Source organism: Camelus dromedarius, chromosome 7 (assembly GCF_036321535.1).
Source record: "Camelus dromedarius isolate mCamDro1 chromosome 7, mCamDro1.pat, whole genome shotgun sequence".
Lineage (NCBI taxonomy): Eukaryota > Metazoa > Chordata > Mammalia > Artiodactyla > Camelidae > Camelus > Camelus dromedarius.
In genome coordinates this window covers 13,770,450-13,789,927 of record NC_087442.1, presented here as the reverse complement: position 1 = coordinate 13,789,927, position 19,478 = coordinate 13,770,450, and the positions used below count along the sequence as shown (strand labels likewise).

Here is a 19,478-nt window from a genome sequence, read left to right as displayed (position 1 = left end):
CATAAGTACTCATATCATGGTACAATAAATTGAAAAGAAAAATTCTTAAATAGTAATTAGGAGTCATAACTACCAGAAGATCTTTATTTTTCTTTGATTATGGATGAATAGTCTCCCTGGTGTCTCCTGACTATTCGAATTCAGCATTAAGCATAACCAGAAGGAGAGCCTAGCCTATGGCATGTGAGATTCTTCGAGTCTCTGTACTGGTGCGTGTTGATTTTTGTTTCTTACTATCCTCATCACTCTTCTAGACTTGACTTGTTTGTCATGTGCCTTAGTTTGCTTTTACTAATTTTCCGAGCTCTGCTTTTCTACCCATCTTTTAAGTTCTCCTCCCACTTCTCTAACTCTTCCTTTTTGGTCTCCTTGTTGTCTTCCCTCTGTTCCCTTTCCTTCTACTCTTGGAAAGTAAAGTGTGGAGATCACCTAGGACAAGGCTTTAGGAATTTTGCATGTAATGGCTACTAGATAAAGGTGAACCTGCAAAGCAGACTGAGAAGAAGAGGTGGGAGGAAAACCAGGAATGTGTACTGTCATGGAAGCCAAGGAAAGAAAGTATTAACAAAGGCAGTAGTGTTTCCTGGAGTCAGGTTCCTGCAAGGTCAAGTAAGAGAAGCCAAAAACATTTTAGGGTTAGATACATGGTGGTTGTGCTAAAGCATATTTCGGTGGAGAGGTAGAAGGGAAACCATATTGGGGTGGGTGGGAGGTAAAGAAATGTAGGTGAAAAGTTTACCAGCTCTGTAGAGAAGTTTACTTCTGAAGTGGGGAGGAAAGGATTAAGATAGTACTTGAGGAGAAAAAATAGGAGTTGAGCAGTATTTCTTGTTTGTTTTTTTTTTTTTTTTGTAAATAGAAAAGGCTTATGCATGTTTGTTTTTGCAGTTTTTAAAGGTTACACTCCACTTGCAGTTATTCTAAAATATTAGCTATATTCCCTGTGTTGTACAGTCCATCCCTGTAGCCTGTCTTATACCCAGTAGTTTGTACCGCCTCCTCCCCATCCCGGTAGTACCCGCCCCCACACACTGGTGACCGCTGATTGTCCTCTATGTCTATGAGTCTGCTTCTTTTTTGTTTTACTCGCTGTTTGTTATATTTTTTTTTAGATTCCAAATGTAAGTGATATCATATAATTATCTTTCTCTGTTTCATTACTTACTTAGCATAATGCCTTCCAAGTCCATCCATGTTGCTGCAAATAGCAAAATTTCCTTTTTTATGGGAGCAGTATTCCATTGTATACACATACAACACCTTCTTTATCCATTTATCTGTTGATGGACAGTTAGGTTGCTTCCATATCTTGGCAAATATCTTGGTAAATAATGCTGCTATGAACATTGGGGTGCACGTATCTTTTTGAATTAGTGTTTCTGGTTTTTTCAGATACATGCCCGGGAGTGAAATTGCTGGGTCATGTGGTAATTCTATTTGAGATCCATTCAAGTGAGCTATTAAATATATGAAAGAATAGATTTGTGAGTGTGTGGGCTTCTGAGAAGGCAGGGTAGGATTGATCCAAGGCATGGGTGGAGAGATTAGTGGCTTTGGGTGGATGGAGAGACATTTTGTTCATTGTGAACACAAGGGAAGGCAAGAATAGGTGCAAGTATAGAAGGTTTCTCTGAGTGCCCTCAAAGTGATTGGCGTTTCCCAGTAAAATGTAATATGATTACAGATCATGTTTGCTGGTAGAGATCGTATAAATTTATAGTGATACCTATATGCCTTCTTATGAGGCACTGAAGAGGTGAGTGTTTCAGGGCAGTGCTATTCAAACATGGGTTAACATGGGCCTGAAATGAGGCAAAGAGTTTGCCACAGGAAGGTCTAGGGGAGCTAGGACAGCCTGGTACCTGAGGTTCTTGGAAACATTCAGTGAAGGAACAGAGCCGCACACTAAGAAGAAACTGCTACAAATAAACACATGTTGACCAGGGTTGGAAATTAGGGGAAAAGAAGAGGAAAACTCAGATACATGTGGGAGGGGGCACAGAGGAGGCAGATCTTAGAAAATATTAGGAAAGTGGTTACACTGAGGTACCATAGGTTTGAATACTTTGTGGTAACAAAGTAAGAAGAAACCTTAGAGCTCTGAATTTAGGAAAGTCAGCCTGTTTATAACTCCTACATAACTTCTCTTATAAATACAGGAAAACCCCTTCTACTGTAATATGAATTATGAAACCTACTGTGGTTTTACAGCATTCAAAGATGTATAAGAGAAACGAGGACAACAGCCCTGTAAATAATACAGCTAAAGAAACGGAGATAGTAGTATACCTTGGTCTTAGAGTAGAGATACAGTGAAATCCAATTCTACAAAATGAGCTGGGAAAATAAAACAGTATGTTATGTAAGAACAACATAAACCAGAATTAGAAAAGTTTAGAAGTGAGATGGCTGTGCTATAGAAAGTCATGAAAAGAAAAACTGACAGAGTTAAGGAATAAAATTAGAAATGTTTCAGGAACTAAAATGAACCAGAAAGTTCTTGAATGAATACACACTCTAGAAACTACCATAAAAGATGTAAAGGATGGAGAAAGACAAATGAAAACAAATCAAACAAGTAGAGAAAGAGATAAAAGAAATTCATAAAGTGACAAGAAGATCATATATACACATACCCATAAATATATGGACATTTATAATAGTACCCGAAGAGTACTAAAACAAAGGAACAGAAAAAAATTACAGTCCGAGAAAATATTGTTAAAAGGATAATAAACATCTATATTAAAATGGCTCACCTGTGCTTAGGAAAACTGAAACAGAACCACTGAAACGTGTTTTAGAGCTTTAAAGAAAAAGGAAACACTTTGACACCTATACAGAAATACTACATCACTTATAATGGATAGAATAATTGTTAGATATCAGATTATCATTAAACTCCAACATGAACATCTAAGTCCAGAAGACGGTGGAGTAAATATTTTAAGATTTTCACAGAAAATTCGAGTTGAGACTATATCCAGCCAACTGATTTTCAAGCATAAAGACTACATGTAAGAACCCAGTGAGTATTGTTCTTGTGAGCCCTTCCTAAGGTTACCAGATTTTGCTATATTTCCTTTATTTCTCATGTTCATATACTTAGTTGTTTTTTCTGATCCATATGAGAGTAAGTTGTAGGCATCATGACCCTTCAGCCCTAAATACATCAATGTGCCTCTAAAGAATAGACATTCTCTTCTTTAAAAAAATTTTTAGTTTTATTGAGATTAGATTAAACATACAATAAGCTGCATGCATTTAAAATGTCCAAGTTGATGAGTTTTGATGTATGCAAAGATAATATCATATATAACCATGGTATAATTACCAAATTCAGGAAATTAGACATTGATATAATGCTATTTTCCAATACATTATCCATATTCAAATTTTGCTAGTTGTCCCAGTATTGCCTTTCACAGCAGTGTGTTTTATATGTTTGTTTTTGTTTTTGGGGTGGGAGGGATATTGTGGAGATCCGAGGCACAGATTGCCAGCACATTTCATAGAACATACTTGTAGACGAATTCCAGAGTGGATCTCCAGCAAATCCCACTGGTGCAACACCAAAGTGTGAGCCATGGCTGTGCCTTCTCCAACAAAATCTGGTATCAGCCCTGGGCACTCTGTCTTGACATGAGAGGTGGTGGCAACTATGTCATGTCATATCATATCACATATCTGCTATTATACCTATTTTCTGTAGAGTTCTATTTTTTACTGACTAGTCCCTGTTAACCCAGTTCCTTGATGTAGTTAACAATTATTTATGTTAGACTTCTTTTTTCAGACTCATTGTGTAGTTTCTCTCTCCTTATTGTATCCAGACTGATGCATCATCTGGGGTGCAATTGCTGCGTCTTTTTCAGTGCTTTACAGTAGGACCGTGATCTCCTTCTGTCCCATTATTGGTAGTGTTGGCTTTGATCACTTGTTTAAGGTGGTAACTGCCAAATTTCTCCACTGTAAAAATGTCTTTTTCCCCCTTTGTAATTAATAAGCAACTTCCTGGGAGATACTGTGGGATCTGTGGAATATTCTGTTCCCGAAAACCTTAGATGGGCACTTACTGCTGATTCACGCCTTCATCAGTTATTACTGTGATGTTGCAAAATGATGATTTTTATATCATTCCATGATTATTGGTGATAATTTACTGTTTTGGTGACATTTTCCTTTTCCATTTATCTATCATTATCAGCTGACAAAATTTTTAAATTTAGTATAACATAATCCATTTCTTTCATTATTTATTTTGATAATCAAAGTGTTCCAGTTTGGTGAGTAGAAACCCCTTCAAGTTGACATCTTGTCCTTTGATATTCCCCCATTGATTTTTTTATAAGTGTGAACATTGATCATACCTATCTATCTATCTATCTATTGAAGTATAGTCAGTTTACAATGTGTATTAATTCCTGGTGTACAGCATAGTGATTCATTTATATTAAGGGGTGTGTGTGTGTGTGTGTATGTATTCCTTTTCATGTTCTGTTTCATTATAGGCCATTAGAAGGTATTGAATATAATTCCCTGTGCTATACAGTTGTTTATCTACCCCTCCACTGATTTTTGAGCACTTCTTACTTTCTGGCAAAACAAAAAGTTTCTAGGTTCACCTTGTACTGTTTTTTTTTTTTTTCTTAAAATTTTTTTAAACTTTTTTTTTGGGGGGGAAGCATATAGCATTGGTTATTTCTTTAAGGATCCCCAATTCCTTATTTTGATGAAGTCCAATTTATCATTTATTAATTTTTCTTTTGTGCTGTGTCTAAGAAATCTTTACCTAACACAAATGTTTTCTTTTGAAGTTTCATAGTTTCAAGTTTTACATTTAGGTCAATGATCCACTTTCAATTAATTTTTATATGTGGTATAAAGTATGGATCCAAATTCATTTTACATATGGATATTTTAATTTTTCCACCACCACTATTGAAATGCTCCTTTTTCTGTACTGCATTGCCTTTGTCAAGTGTCAGTTGCCCATGTATGTCTGGATTTATTTCTGGCCTCTCTGTTCTGTTCCATTGATCTGCTTGTCTGTCTTTATACCAGTACCATGCTGTTGAGTCTGTATATTAATATCAAAAGATCTTATGCTGGGAAAACAACAGGGAGGATGTTCTGCAGGGAATTCTTATATCTAACTGTAGAATTGAATTTAATGACAGGCAGAAGGGTGACAAAGTAGTATGTACTCGTTATATGCTCTGACAATGTAGCTATAATACAATTATTCAAGAACTTAAGGAAGATAGTTTACATAAATCTTTCCTGAGGAAGCTATTAGAGAATAAATTTCAGGCAACCAAAGAATGATTTAATAGGCTCATTGATTGCCTTATAGAAATTCACCAGGGCATCAAATGATACTGCTTTAAATAGATGCTGGGGGATGTGATCCGGGGATGTTATGGGAAGAAAAGAGCTAATCTCTATATTGCTCATAGTAGGAATCCTTAGGACAAAAACCCAAACCTTTCTAGATACAAAAAGAAATATAGAATGGGAGAAAAAAGAGAACAAAGGACATAAACACAATGAAATAATTTATATATTCTCTCTGTGACAGAATTGAGACCATTTGGGGAATATCATTAAATGGACTTAACTGGCCTGTTCAGAGAAAGAAATATTTTCAGATTAACTAACAGAGCAAAATCCACCCCTGTGCTCTATGCAAAAGATATAACCATAAACTGAAAGCCTCAGAAACATTAAGCGTAAGAGGTTGGGTGAAGATTCCAGACAAATCAAATAAAAAGAAAGCAGAGGTCACTATTTGGGTGTTGCACAAGGTAATAAAACTCAGGCTAGAAATCATTAAAGAGGTAGGACACATTATAAGGCTGTAAGTCTTAATGAAGATGTATTATTGGATCCATAGATATTAATGACAACTTTGATTTTTTAAAAAAAAAATTTCAAGAGTAAGAATTAGAGTATATTCATAAAAGAAGCCTTAAAATCTCAGTTGAAAATAGGTCAAGTGGACAAAAATTTTATAAGGTTATTGAAAACCTATATAAGTCAACCAAAATATGGATCTCATGGTTGTGTATTGCATATGAGAGAATACACTTTTGAAAAATGCATGTGTAACATTGATGAAAAATGATTTTTTGTTGACATATAAAGAAAACTCTAAGATTTACCCCAAAAATAGATACAGCATTTTTAGATTATAATCAGTTAAAAAATTTTTTCAAAAACACCCTTCCACCTGGAAACTAACAAACATACTGCCAAACACCTCTTGGCATAAAGTGAAAATTCAAATAAAATTGATAGATTTCTTGATGTGACACATCAGAATCAATATGTTGTAGCAGGGGTCAGTAAGCTTTTGTTTCTGTTTTTGTTTTTTAACAGAGAGGTGGATAGGAAATATTTTAAAGTTTGTGGACTGTGTGATCTCTCTTGCAGCTTTCAAACTCTTCTGTTTTAACGTGAAATCAGTCATGGACAATATATAAATAGGTTGATATGGCCGTTCCAGTAAAACTTTATTTATAAAAACAGGTGGCAGACTGGATATGGGTCGTGAACTATAGTTTGCCAGCATCTGTATTATAGCCAAAGCAATTATCATAAGAAAATTCTTAACATCAGATGTTTACATCAGTGAGAATGAAAATAAGTGAATACTCAAAAAGGCAGAAAGACAACAAAAGAGAAGAATGCAGAAGGAAAGATTTAATACTGTTAGAGGTAAGAATGAGTTTTAGAAAACAACCAAAAAAAAGTAGAACTAACACATTAAACATGACAGTATGCTCATAATAGTAGAAATACAAAGTAAAACTATAGTGGAATATCATGTTTTCATTTAGTAGAATGTCAAAAAAACCCCCAAAAGTTTGGCATTATACTTTCTGAGTGAAACTATGGAGAAAGTAAGACACTCAGCAGTGTTGCCAGTGGGAATGCAAAATGGTAAAACTCCTATGGAATGGAATTTGGCAACATCTAGCAAAATTGGAGATGCATTTCCTTATTGACCCAGCAGTCTTCACTTTTGGGAATAATAATATCCCCAAAATAGAACTGCAAAGGTATAAAATGAGGTGTATGTAGGGTTGTTGCAGTATTGCTTGCAATAATGAAAAATTGGAGTGACTAGCAATAGACAACTGGTGGAATATACTGTGGTATGTCACCTTGCAGATATGAAAGAGGAGTGAGGAAAATCTCCATAGCCTGCTATGGAGTGAATTCTGGGATGTATTGTTGAGTAAAAGGTGGTAAGGTACAGAAGAATGTGTAATGCAGACTTTGGAGATGTGGGGTGAAATTATGTGTAAGTGTATTTCTTAGTTCGGTCTGCTAAAATGGCCTAAAAGCAGTAATCTCAGTAACAATAAGAAATAACAGAAGGAGAAAGAGAAAATATATGCTCATATTTTTAAAAGAAACAAGAAAAAACTAAAAATGGCTACCAGCGGAGGCAAGAGGGGATAGAGAATGGATTAGGGATGAAAATCAGACCGTGTAAATGTAACTTGTACTGCAGTATTGATTTTCGAACAATATAAGTGTATTATATAATAAATAAAATCTAAAATATCAGCCCCTCTCCCCCCCCACAAAACACCCTGAAACAAATTATTATAATCAACTGGCTGGTTTAACTAATGTAGTAAAGGATTTTTCAACTGACTTTAAATTACAACATGAATTGTACATCTCTTGTATGCCACATCCTAAACACAAAAAGAAATTTTATGTTTCATTCGGTGGCTTATTTTTAGCTTTTATAGTTACTTTGAGACTATTTAGATTTCATGTGGCATAAAGCAAATAGATAATTTTGTTAATGTCATCAGGCAAAGGAATTTCCAGGATAATGAAGGAAAGTCCCGGGATGGCAGCTTGCAGCAGGCTTGAGGCACTGGCGCTGGAGGAAGGACTTCAGAGAATACATCTGAGAAAACAAAAGTAAACTAAAGACTACTTGATATTTTGAACATACTGAAAGAGATTTGTTGGAAAGTTTGGGGCTGATTCAATGATGAATACCTAAAAACTAAGCAAATTAAAATTTGATTTAATGGAAATCTAATAAAAATAAATGTTAAAATGATGTAGAGGGAAAGTTTTGGATGAGGGCTTATCCATCCTCTTCCATTGTACAGCGGGACAAGGGAGTCCTGTTTTTTATAATTGTTTTAAAATACCATAACTTAAAAAGTATTTGGGACATGTGTCAGTAAAATTACAGAAGAAAACTGAAAAGTGTTTTGATTAATAGGTATGGGCAAATTAAATTGTTTTAAAAGTAGGAAGTCAGTGGGGAGGTATAGTTCAAGTGGTAGAGTGCATGCTTAACATGCCCAGGGTGTTGGGCTCAATCCCCAGTACCCCCTCTAAAAATAAATAAATAAATAAGCCTAATTATCCCCCCCAAAAAAACTTTAAAAAATAAATTGAAATACAAAAAAGGTAGAAAGTCTCATAAAATCATACCCATGGCAATATTTAGTTAGTAAAACTCAACTTACTTAAATAATATTTCATTTGATTGTGGAAAAGTTCATTGTTTATATGCTCTTTTCCTATGTATTCAAAGTATGGGTTTAAAAGTGTTAGGCTAAAAGTTAAAGCTGCTTCGTTGACTTTTTAAAACCACCCTCTCAGACAAATTCTGTCATGTTTCCTTTCTGTATCTGTCAGAAATCTGCTCCCCTCATTTTATCCCCTCAGTTCAGGCCTACTCTATTTCTTAGGGTCATTTCAGCTACTTCTTTCTGCTTTTTGTGTTCTTCCTGCTTTTTCAGTTTTATTGTGAAAAGGTTTTTCTCCCCCATCTCTAGAACTTAGGACCTTTAAACTTTTAAATTGTGAGGAAAACACATGTACAGTTAACAGTTTAAGTGAACACTCATGTAACCACCATGTCAAGAAATCAACATTGCCAGTACCCTAGAAGTTCCTTATGTGTCCTTTTATCATCACCCCTTCCCATCCCATAGACAGGGATCCATTTTCTTGTTAATCACTTTCATCATTTGCTTTATGGTAAATATCATTTAGCTTTGCCTGTTTGGGGACTTTGTGTAAAAGGAACAATATTGGTTTATTTTATTTCATTTCTTGCTATTTTCATGTAAGATTGAAGGGGTCATACATGTTACTGCATGTAGCTATAGTTTCATTCATTTTTAATGCTGTTGAATAGTACATCGTACAAATATATCACAATTTTCTCATTATTGCTGGGCATTTGAAATGTTGCTCATCTTGGACTTTTTAAAGCAGTGCAGCTATTAACATTTTAGTTAATGTTTCCTGCTGTTGATGTGTAGGAGTCCAGAGGTTTTTTTTAACTGAAAAGCAGAATTCTTGGTCATAGAGTATGCAAATATTCAACTTAACTTTTACCAACTGTTGTATACCCACCAGCAGCTCACCTGTGTTCCTGTTGGCCAAGATGTGGATGCTCTGACCATCATTTGGTGTTATCCTTTTTAGTTTTTTGTTTTTTTTTTTTTGCAGTCTGGTGTTACTTGTTAATCACTTTGGGTCTGATATGCTTTTCCTAGGCACCAGTTAGGTTGAGCATCTTTCATATATATATTGACTGGTTTCAGCTATTGTGAAGTGCTTGTTCAAGTCTCTTTCCCATCTTTATATTGAGTTATTTATTTTAATTTTATTATCTTAATTTTACTTAATTTTATTAGTTTAATTTTAATAGTTCTTTAACATTCTGGATACCTTCTCCCATTCTGTTTGTCTTACCTTTTTATAGGGCCTTTTAACCAAACTTAACAAATCTTCCTTTGTGGTTGTTAGTGCTTTAGTCTTAAGAATCTTTCCACACCCCAAAAGCAGTGAAATTATTTTCCTATGTTTTCTTTTAAAAGTTCTGTAGTCTTGCTCTTCACATTTAGGTTTCTGTTTCAACTGCAGTTGATTTTTATATATGGCAAGAGATTGGAGTATAGTTTCATTTTTTTTACCAGATGCCCCAGCACCATTACTGAAAATACCATTCTTTCCTCAATACACTGCCGTCCCTATCAGTTATTAGGTATTTATATATACATGAGTCTGTTTCTCATTATTTGATCTCTGTTTCTCAGCCAGTTCTGATCTGTTGGTCCATTTATCACTCCCCAAACCAATACCACACTTTCTGAATCTTCACTGTAGGTTTTGATAGCTGGTAAAACAAATCCTTGTGTAAACCCCCACCACCATCTGTGTTATTCTTCAGAAACATCTTTTCACTATTTTTTATCAGTTTGAATTATCATATAAATTTTAGAGTCAAGCTTCAGATTCCACAAAAGCCTAATAAGATAGTGATTATGGAAAATAATTTGGGGAGAATTTGTTTGTAATGTTGAATTTTCTAATCCACAGCTCTCATTATGTTTTCTTTAGTGACTCATTAAACATTTATAATTGTTCCCATAGGGATTTTGCACATATTCTCTTAGGATTTTTTGTAGATATTTGATAGTTTTTGATGCTGTTGTAAATGGTGTCCTATTTTAACTTCATTGTTACCTTTTTGTTCCTGGTAAATGTAAATAGAAATATGTTTTAAATATTTGTTTCTTTTCAGTAACTTTGTTGAATCTTACTAATTTCAGTAATTTTTCTGTAACTTTGACTTTTCTACACGTATAGTCATATCATCTACTTATAAACATATCATCTGAATAACAACACTTTTTATTTCATTATTTCCAATCCTTAAGCCTTTTCTTTTACTTGCTTTAGTTTGCTGCCTAAAATCTCCAGTACACTATTGAATTAAAGTGGTACCAATGATACCGTTCTCTTGTTCCTTGATCTCACAGAGAAAGTTTTCAACATTATACTATTAAATATGAGATTTGCTGTAGAGTTTTTATAGATATCTTTTATAAGTTCAGAGGAGTTATTTTAACATATTAAACATAAAACATTGTTTTCAAAGCCTATTCATTGGTGAGGGAGAAACTCCTACCCTAGGATCATAAGAACGGCTCAACACATAACACCCAAAAACTGACAAGTGAGGTGGACAGCAATTTATTATGCACTCAGCCTTGGGGAGGAGGACACTGCATGTCATGCAGGGCCACACAGGGTTTTGCAGTTGGGGCAGAGTGAACAACTAGTACTGTGGGAGGCAGGCTTTGTATGTACTATTAGGAATGTGGGGTGCCCCCAGGTTCCCACAGGAGTTTGTGATTGGCTTGTTTGAATTTTTCTGTAACCTGGCATGGAACTGAAACTCATTATTCAAAGATGATCAGAAGAAACTGCCTGGTCCCTTTGATGAAGGAGGGATGGTTTGTTAGGGAATCTGATCTGTTGGAGAAGAGTGGGAAGGGAAACTTGGGTTAGGCTGTTTGAGGCACTCTCAATTTTGCCAGAATCAAGCCAGCACAGTATATTAAGCCTTTATTTTAGGCCTTATGGCACTCCGTTTATTCTTAATATCCACAAAAGGATTTTGATTTTTTAAAAATTGTTAACCTTTTTTTAAAAAAATCAAATACCTTTTCTGTGTCTGGTAAGAGGATAATTTTTTTCCCCTTATTCTGTTTGTGGTGAATTCTAACAATAAATTTTCTAATTACAAAATCTTGCATTCCCATGCAGGAGTCTACTTAGTGATGGTATATTATACTTTTTACACATTGCAGAATTTGGTTTGCTAATATGTTATGATTTTTACTTCTGTGTTTGAGATAGATGGCCTGTGATTTTCCTTTTTTATATTACTTTAATGAATTTTCCTGTAGAGTTATGTGCACTTCATAAAATGAATTACACAATGCTACCTTTTTCAGTTCTCTGAAAGAATTTGTGTAAGATTGGAATTAAAGTTTTTCTTTCTTGAACATATGGGCTTTTCTTTTTGTGGGAAGATTTTTGACCCCTGACTCTACTTTCTTAAAGGTTTACCTCTAAGATTCTCTAGGTTTCTTTTTCACTTGAGAGACTATGGTAGATATTTCACTTTTTGCTACACATTTGTACATTTTATATAAAGTTTCAACTTTATTGATGCAAGTTGTTCATAATAACCTCTTACTAATTCTTCAGATGTGTTTCATCTCAAGTTATATCCTCTTTCATTCTGGTTACTGGTTTTATAGGTGTGCACTCACTCACTTGTGCCCTCCCCTCCCTCCCTCCCCACCAGAGCCCTTCAGTTTTATTAGTTTCTTTGAAGAATTGCATGGCTTTTGTTCCATTTTACTGATTTCTTCCTAGTTTCTTTGGGTTTATTTTACTATGCCTTACCAACTTTTTGAATACTTTAAAAAAATGTGTTAAAATATACATAACATAAAATTTATTATTTTAACAATTTTAAAGTGTGTAATTCCATAGCATTAAGTACATTCACAGTGATTTGTAACTATAACTACTATTTCCTGAACTTACCATAAACAGAAATTCTTTATACAGTAAGCAATAACTCATCAGTTCCCTTTCCCCAGACCCTGGTACCTGTATTCCACTTTTCTGTCCTTTTGAACTTATCTATTCTAGATACCTCATGTGAGTGGAAGTATATAATATTTGTCCTTTTTTGGTCTGGCTTGTTTTATTTGGTGTTATATTTTGAAGGTTTTTCATGTTGTAACATGTATCAGAATTTCATTCCTTTTTAATGGCTAAATAATATTCCATTTTGTGGATAATAGAGTATTTTGTTTATTCACCTGTTGATGGACACTTGTTTTCACCTTTCGGCTATTGTGGATAACAGTGCTGTGAACATTAGTGTACAAGTACACGCAGACCTTGGAGATATTGCTGGTTTGGTTTTAGACCACTGCAATAAAGTGAGTATTACAATAGAACAAGTCACATATATTTTTTGGTTTTCCAGTGTATATAAAAGTTATGTTTACAGAAGTGAAATCTGATACTCTTTCTAGTATAGTTTTTGACTTTTGAACCATGTAAATGTTTTACATATTCAAAAATAATTTTATACCAAAATTAAAAGTAAACTCTAAAACTAAAAATAAATGAACTAGTAAACCTAAAAGGTATATCAAATTGGCAACATAACAGCATATTGTTGGATTTTAATATCTAGTGTGACAGTTTGTCTTTCAGCTAGTGCAAAGATTTAAAGATACTTCTTCTGGGTGCAGAGTTCTGGCTAGACTGTTCTTTTTTATTGCTTGGAAGATGTCTTTCTATTATCTTCTGATTTCCATTGTTGCTGATGAGAAGTAGGCTATCAGTCTTTGATGATAATGAATCTTTTTTTTTTTTGCTTTTAGTATTTTTCTTTGTCTTTGGTTTCTGCAGTTTTAGTATGATAGATCTAGACATAGTTTCTTTTTAATCGAGATTCATTTATTCTGAAAAATTTATAGGATTTATCACTTAACTTCTACAGAGTTCTTACCCATAACATTTTCTCTCAATCCATCCTTTTCAGTTATTGATTAAATAGTTGTTATATATTTTATATGAATGTTCTATAAATATATGTCTATTTCTGGATTCTATTCTGTTTCATTGTATTTCTGTCCTTACACGAATACCACACCCTGTCTTGATTACTATAATTCTGTAGTAAGTCTTGAAATCAGATAGTGTAAGTCCTCCAAATTTGTTATTTTTCAAGTTGTTTTTGCTTTTTTTGATCCCCTGCATTTTCATATAAATTTTAGAATCAGTTCGTCAGTTATTACAAAAAGCCACTGGGATTTTAATTGGGATTGCACTGAATCTTTTAGCTCAGTTTGGGAAGAAGAAACATCCTAATCACATTGAGTGTTTCAATCTGAAGACATGTTTAATATCTCCTTTCTTTAGGTGACCTTTTAATTTTTCTTTTGTAGTTTTCAGTGTATAGATCTTGCACATATTTTGTTAAAAGTATCTGTAAGTATTTGTGGCGTGTGTGTGTGTGTGGCTACCTTACAGCTTTTTACGTACATGATTATGTTACCTGTGAATATAAACAATTCTAATTCTTATTTTCCAACCTGTTTCTTTTATTTCTTTATCTAAAAAAACTGAAACTGCCTGAAATAGAAGTTGTGAGAGTGGACACTGTTGCTTTCTTCCAAATCACACCAGAAAGCATTCAGTATTTCATCAATAATAGTGTTAGGTGTAGGATTACACAGTCCTTATCAGGTTGAGGAAGTTTCCTTCTTTACCTAGGTTGCTGAGTTTTTTTTTAATCTTGCATAGTTATGGAATTTTTCAAGGATGATCATACGGTTTTTCTCCTTTATTTTGAATATTGTGAATTACTTTAATTGATTTGAATGCTCAACCAGCTTTCCTTTAATAAACTCTACTTAAATTACCCTTTTTATGTATTTCTGCATTTGATTTTCTGATATTTTGTTAATGAGATATTGATCTGTACTTTTCTTTCCTTGATTTTAATATGAGGGGAACATTGGCCTTATAAAATGAGATGGGAAGTGTTCCTTCTCTACTTTGTAAAAGAATTGTGTAGAGTTAGTATTGTCTTTAAATGTTTGACAGAGTTCACTGGTGGAGCCTTCTAGGTCTAGACTTTTCTCTGTGGGAAATTTTTTTTTTAAGTACAAATTAAATTTCTTTAATAGATAAAGAGCTATTCAGCTATTTCTTGAGAAGATTTTGGTAATTGTGTCTTTTAAAGAATCAACACATTTAATCAAGTTGATAATATTCCCACACTTTTTTAAAGTCCATGGAATCTGTAGAAATGGCCTCTTTCATTTTTGATTTTGGTCATTTTTTCTAGGTAGAGATTTATTAATTTTATCCCACCCACAAAAACTGGGTTTGGTTTCATTGATTTTTTTTCCTTTATTCCCATTTTCTTACTTTCTTCATTGTTTTCTGCTCCTTATTATTTTCTTCATTTTCCTTTTTGGTTTTGTGTGTGTGTGTGTGGCATTAATTTGCTCTTTTTCTAGCTTGTTGGATGGAAGCTTAGATCACTGAGTTTTAGATCTTTCTTCGTTAACACGTGGGTAATATTTGAAAGTGAGTTGTTCAACTTCCAGATATTTGGGGGTTTTCCAGTTCCCTCTGTTACTCATTTCTAAGTTTATCTTATTGTACTCATGGAACATATTTTGTGTGTTTTTAGTTCTTTTAATCTATCCATACGTGTTTTATTGCCTAGCATATGTTATATCTTGGTAAATATTCCATCTACACGTTAAGAATATGTATTCTGCTAACATTGGGTAGTCTTTAAACAACAATTGGATCAAGTTATTTGATTCTTTTGTTCAAGTTTTTTTATATATTTACTGATTTTCTACTGCTCTATTGATTACTGAGAGGAGAGTTGAAATCTCCAACTATCATGTGGATTTATCTGTTTCTCTTTACAGTTTTTACATGATGTATTCTGATACTCTGTTAATGAGGTACATGTGCATTTAGGATTATATGACTTTGTGAGGAAGTAAGCTCTTTATCATTATACACTGTCCCCACTTTGTATCTGGTAATAGTTCTAGTTCTGTAGTCTACTCTTTCCAGTATTATTATAAAATCCCCCAGGTTTCATATGCTTATCATTTGAATGTATGTCCATTTCTATTCTTTTATTTTTTTACCCTGTGTGTGTATTTAATTTTTTTTTTGTAGGTAGCATTTAATTGGGTCTTTTGTTGTATACAGACATGCTTAAGTAGCAAGCCATCAATGATATTGACAGGACCATGGACAGAGCACTTTTTGTATTATATAGATCCTCTCCTTTTTCTCCTATGGATGTTGAAATATAGTTGCCTGGCTGGTGGTGATCCATCTCGTGGTCCTATCCTTCAACTTACTTGTGTCTGTGATCCATAGTGTGTAATAAGAGGCTTTAAATCCACATACATCTCTTTTATGGAGACGAGCAAAGAGTTGCCAGCCATTTCTTGTACTTAATGTCAAAGCATAAGCCCTGCATTATGCTTAGGTTTAGACACTAAAGCTTCACAAAAAGGAAATAGCGGATCATATTTACATCTCAAAATCCAAAAACTATAAACATTTAATTTGTAGGAGAACTCAGCTACTAATATAAGTATGTAATTTATGATCTATCATTAATCTCTTATATCAGTCATGTTTTTATGACCTTATAATTATCTAAACCTCTTTCATGATTTCATTTAGCAAACACAGAACTTACATATGACTTCAGCGGTCCTTTTCCTTCAAAATACAGATAAATATAATATCAAAGTGTTAGTTGTTTCAACTTGATTAATACATAGGTGATTTCCTTGTTTGTTCCCAGTGCATATTCTGTATTCTTACCTTCTGGTATCAGCAAAGAGAAGCATTTGTATTGCTCCATTTACTTTACTGTTTCTTTTGAATTAAAGTTGACTCTCTGCTAGCCTTTCAGATTTCAAATTTTTCCTTTTCCAAAATGGGAGTTGAATTATGTTTCTGCAGTATTCTCACCCTTTCCAGGATAGCAAGTCAAAAGAATCGCTTTCTTCATTATAGGCATTCAGATAGTTACTGTATTATATGCAGAGCCTGGTTTTTCTTATAATGGCAAGGTACATCTTGAGCTTGGGAATGAAGTATGGGTAAAGACGCAAATTTGAAATTCACCAACATTTAGTCTCATTGTTCCACGTTAGGTTGAGGTACCCCTATGACTCAGAATACTTTTGTAGTCTTAGTAGATAATTTGAGGGATGAGGTAGGTGAGACAGTGCTGATCCTTAAGAAGGAGTCAACTGTTACCTGATTTTAATTGGGGGCACAGAGTATAGGACAGGTTTACCAGCTACCACCCCAACATCATTAAGCCCTTTTACACATTTGTTAATATAATCGTTACAACAGTTCTTCTCAGATTTCTAATGAGCATGGAATATTTAGCACAATAACTGGAGCATAACAAGTTCTCAATATGGTAACCATTATCATCATGACTAGAAGAGGAAACAGAGGGTCATAAAGATTGTTTAGGTGTTATAGAACAGTCAGTAAAGAGGAATAATCTAGATCTATATAGCTTTTAAGTCCATGCTATATGTTTTTATTTAAATACTTTCCATGTAGAATGTATACAAAATGTGTCATTAGGCGGGATTCAGAATTGCTACTTAATAGTTGTATGACCACGGGTAAGTCATGGTGCTCAGTTTCCTGATCTGTAAAGTGGGGGTAATACTTAATGCACATTGGGACAGGGGAGGTTACTGGTAAATATTGATAAAAGTCCTGACTTTCCACCAGGCCTTCAGCATGGTGGCAGAGGAGTTCCTCATTACTGTCCTGGAGTTACAAGTTCAGGTTCCTCGTATGGTCTCTACTGACACTGCTTTGGGCCTCATTACCACCCAGTGAGGATCAAAGCCCTAGCTCCCCACCAGGCTTCTCTGACACATCCAGCAGGGGGTGGTTGGGACACCTGGTTTCTGCTTAGCCAGGGTGGAAGTCTAGGTGGGAGAGGAAACATGTTTTTTCTGTGGTGTTTGCCTGGAGTAGAGTTCTCTGTCTTGCCATGCTGCCCTTTTCCTGGTCCTTTGGGATAGAAGGAGCTGGCTTTTCTGGGCTCTTTTGTTTACACTTGTTGGTGTTTGAGTTGGCAGCTTCCATCCCAGTGACCTCACCATTATCATTCCTTGGGTCCTGAGGTTTCTAGACAGTCTACTGCCTCCTCTACCTTTCCCAGTTTTATATAGAATGTCTAGAGGCTTTAGCTCTACTTTTCCTGAATAAGAAAAAATGTGTTTACTCAGGCTTTCTCCGTGAAATGCATTGTCACATCTTTACAGATTTTAGTTAGTGATTTCTTGTTGGTACTATGTCTTAGGTATATCTTTCTGCCAGTTGGGGGCTTGTCTTCTCACTTTCTTCATGGTAATCTTTTGACTAGCTTTAGTTCTTAACTTTAATGAAGTTGAACTCATAGACCTTTCCCTTACGCTCTTGTTTTTTGTTTCTTGATTAAAAAATTTATTCTAGCTCTAAAGTTTCACAGATGTACTATATTTCTTCATGAAAAATTTTAAAGTTATTTATTTATCCTATCCAAAATAATTATTTTTTAATTAAGTAAAGTAGGGATCTGATGGCATCCGCCTCTCACTATAGAGAACTTCAGTACCGTGAAAAGTTCATCCCCTTTTCCCACTGATTTCTAGTGCCACATCTGTCACATAGAAAATGTGTGCCTGTTTCTGGTATGTGTATTCTGTTCCATTTTTGTTTATCCTTTCATGAATATCACACCATTTTAATTACTGTAGCTTGATAGTATGTCTTGTTATTTGATAGGCATGTCCCCCAGCTTGTCAAAACTCTTTTGTAGTCCCTGTTGGGGTTGTTACTACAACTGCATCGAATCTAGATATGTTTAGGGACAATTGGCATCTTTACCGTCAAGAATATGTTTTCATTGCTTAGGTATTTTTTAGTGTTTCTAAATATAGCTGGACATTTTTCTCCATATTGGCCTTGTACATTAAAAAAAAATTTACTCCTAAGTACTTAATATTTTTGTTACTATTGTAAAATAGGTTTTTAATTAAAATTTTTGTTTATTGATTGTATATACAAATGAAATTGACCTTGGATTACTTTGTGTTCATTCTTATGCATTGCATTTTACCAAAAACAAAACAAAACAAAACGTTATCTGGAAACCTTGTATAGTCTTCTTGGTATAAATTACAGCATCAAGTTTATATTGGATTTTTTAAATTTAATTAAAATTTTATATTTTAATTCATTCATAATTATTTATTGGTTTACCAAGCACTATGAAAATGTTTTTCCCCCAAAGGAACACTATTTTTACTTGTGAAGGAAGCAGATTGGTGTTTCTGAATCTGCCAAGGAGATTTTAAACAAAATGAGTATGTCTGTGCTACACTTTCAGAAATCCTGATTCTTTGAGTCCGTAGAGAACCAGAACTCTCCGTTCTTTTAGAAATCTCCATGTGATTCTGCACATCCCTATTTGAAAAACAATGGGAGAGAAGTTGCTAAACAGTAAAAGAACAGACAAAGGGAATGTTTATTTGGAAGGACATCTCATTTAAAATTATGAGCATTTATTTGTCATTTAATCTACTACGTGTGGGATGTGTATACACACACACCCCACATGTGTACATGTGTGCAGGTGCAGTCACACATGTAAAATTCATATATGTACATAAAGTGAATTGCTTTGTGTTAAGTAACAGCAGGTATGAATTTGAAGAGAGTAGGCATTGTAAAAGAACCCATTACAGTTTGGATGAGATGTGTTGGTTTAGTACTCAGTATAATTGTATTACAACTTAGAAGAGCAGGATTGGTGGTTGCCTGAGGTAGGGGGTAAGGGGTGGGTGAAATTGGTGAAAAGAGTCAAAAGGTAAAAAATTCCAGTTACAGAATGAGTGAGTCATGCGGATGCATAATGCACAGCATGATGACTGCAGCTAATAATACTGTGCTGCGTATTTTGAAAGTACCTAGGAAGTGGATATCAAAAGTTCTTTTGCACAAGGAAAAAAAGTGTAATTGTGTATGGT

General features: G+C 34.3%; 1 protein-coding gene across 2 annotated transcripts in view; it reads left to right on the top strand.

The window, feature by feature from the left end:
• TRIM24 (tripartite motif containing 24) overlaps positions 1-19,478 on the top strand; it is an 81,466-nt gene that overhangs the window by 11,941 nt on the left and 50,047 nt on the right. The gene's annotated exons all lie outside the window — the stretch shown is intronic.